Here is a 3,095-nt window from a genome sequence, read left to right on the forward strand (position 1 = left end):
CCGCACATCGGGAATCGCAACGGACCTACAGAGGTACTGTGGGTAAGGGTAAAGCTGAGGAGCCCAGGGATCAGACTGTGGGAGTAGTGGGGAAAACTTCTACTTTTGCTAAGGGGCCTCTGATCTGTTATTACTGCCAGCAGCCTGGGCTTAAGGCATCTCTTTGCCCATTAAGAAAACCCAAGGTAACGAACGTGTTATGTTCCCCGAGAGGAGTGGATTAATGAACTGGGGAAAACCATGAACAAACATCGACATATCCTATCAGTAATTGTCAATGGCCATCCTGCTGAAGCACTTGTAGATACTGGGAGTACACAAACCTTAGTAAAGTCACATTTACTGAACTGTGAAATGTTAAAACTATGGGGATACAGTGCGTTTAGGATGTGTACATGGGGAAGAAAAGACCTATCCAACGGCTGATGTATTTATGGTTATTGATGAACAGGCATTTTTGCTGAGAGTGGGGGTAATTGACAATCAAGTATATGATGTGGTGTTAGGTGATGATTTTCCTTCTTTAACTGAACTGGTCAATGCAAATCTCAAAACTTGTGCAGTAGTAACCCGATCACAATCTAAAGGGCTACAACCCCTTCCCAATGCTCATGCAGATTTGTTTGGGTCTGGGGGGAAGATCAGGAAGAGTAAAAGACAACGAAAGCAAGAAAAACATAAGGGGAAAGTTAAGGCCCAGGATATTGTACCAGGTCTCCCTGGACCTGAGGCAGATTTTATTGATCCTCAATGGAGGGTGCCTGACAATTTTGGGGAATTGCAGAGGTCAGATGTTACCTTACAACCTCTTTATCAAAAATTGTGTGAGGTAGATGGTAAGCCGGTAGGTGTACCACAGTTTGGTGGGGATCGGTATATCTTAAAAGACAACCTTTTGTATATGGCAAACACCGAGAGTCCCAGATTGGTTGTGCCTTCTGAACTGCGTAAGATGATCTTACATTTGGGTCATACTATACCCTGGTCTGGACATTTAGGTCAGCAGAAATCGTATGGGCGAATTAGTCAAAGATTCTATTGGCCCAAAGTGTATCAGGAAGTGCAAGATTACTGTAAAACCTGTTCTGAGTGCCAGCTTGTAGCTCCTGTCCGTAAGGCAGATCAAAGTTATTTGCAGCCTTTACCAATCATTGGTAACCCTTTTGACCGAATAGGTATGGACATAATTGGGCCTTTAGTGAAGTCGAGTTCAGGTAACCAATTTGCCTTGGTAATTTGCGACTATGCAACTCGATATCCGGAAGTGTACCCTTTGCGATCAATCCAGGTTAAACATATTGTGAAATGTTTAATTGACCTGATTTCTAGGGTTGGAGTACCTTCTGAGATTATTACTGAACTAGGGACTAATTTTATGGCCAATGTGATAAAGTTACTGTATAACCAATTGGGCATTAAAGGTATTCGAACTACATCGTTTCACCCTCAAACTGATGGGTTAGTTGAGACTTTTAATGGCACACTGAAGAGCATGCTGAAAAAATTTGTGGCTGAGACAGGTAGAGATTGGGATAAATGGATTCCTTTTCTTTTGTTTGCATACAGAGAGGTGCCCCAATGTTCAACTGGTTTCTCTCCTTTTAAGCTTTTGTATGGCAGGCAAGTTTGAGGCCCCCTGGACATGCTCAAAGAGGAGTGGACGGCAGAGAAACCAGCCCAGCGCAGTGTCGTCTCTTATGTACTGCAGATGAGGGACAAGTTGGAGACATTCCGGACTTTGGCCAAAGAAAATCTACAAGATGCCCAGAAGAGACAGAAGGTATGGTACGACAATGGCAAGGTCCGTATGTCATAACCCGAAAACTTGGCCCTGTAACATATGAAATTCTGTGTCCTGAAAGAAAGCGTCCTAAACAGATCCTTCATGTCAACCTGTTGCGGGTGTTTAAGGAGAGGGGGCTGGAACCTAAAAACCAAGTAGTACTGATGGGTCGGGCAGTCGTGGAGGAAGAAGATGAATTAGAGATGGAGCCAACTCGACTTTCAGCAGAAGATCCTGGCCTTAATTCACATTTAAGTGAAAAACAACAACAACAACTGGCAGAGGTACGTCAATCTTTTCCATCTCTCTTCCAGGAAAGACCGGGGCGTACCAAAGTAGTCACCCATAATATTATCTTGAAAGAGGAAGTTCCAATTCTACAGAAGCCTTATCGAGTTCCCGAGAGGATGGTAGAGAAACTGAAGGAGGAGATTTAAACTATTTTGGGGATGGGAATCATCGAACCTTCCCAAAGTGAGTGGTCAAGTCCCATACTTCTGGTTCCTAAGAAAGATGGTGGACTAAGGTTCTGTACCGATTTTAGAAAACTGAACAGCGTATCCTGCTTTGATTCCTACCCAATGCCTCGAATAGATGAACTGATTGAAAGACTGGGTAAAGCACATTACATGACTACACTAGACCTATGTAAAGGATACTGGCAAGTTCCCCTTGACCCATCTTGTAAGCCATACACTGCATTTCGTGCCCCCACAGGACTATATCAGTATAATGTAATGCCTTTTGGGTTACACGGAGCACCAGCAACGTTCCAGAGACTTATGGACAATGTACTTGCTGGATGTGATCAACATGCAGCAGCATATTTAGATGTAGTAATATATAGTGGCACATGGCAGGAACATCTAGATCATCTTCGTGAGATCCTAGGTAGACTTCAGCAAGCTGGACTCACAATTAACACCACCAAATGCTCGTGGGCACAAACAGAGGTAAAGTATTTGGGATACCTCATTGGCCATGGTCAGATTAAGCCACAGGTGGAGAAGCTTAAGTGCATTCAAAACATTCAAAGGCCACAGACAAAGAAACAAGTGAGATCATTCCTTGGTTTAATTGGGTGGTACCGCGGTTTTATTCCACATTTCGCATCTTTGGCTACCCCATTGATGGATTTAACCAAAAAGAGTCCTTCTAAGTTTCACTGGACAATGGAGTGCGAAAAAGCTTTCCCAGCACTTAAAGATAGGTTATGTCAAGAGGCAGTGTTGCAGGGCCCTGATTTCTTGAAGAGGTTTCTTGTGCAGGTGGATGCCTCTGATGTCGGACTGGGAGCAGTTTTGGCCCAAGG

This window comes from Carassius gibelio, chromosome B21, assembly GCF_023724105.1.
Source record: "Carassius gibelio isolate Cgi1373 ecotype wild population from Czech Republic chromosome B21, carGib1.2-hapl.c, whole genome shotgun sequence".
Taxonomy (NCBI): domain Eukaryota; kingdom Metazoa; phylum Chordata; class Actinopteri; order Cypriniformes; family Cyprinidae; genus Carassius; species Carassius gibelio.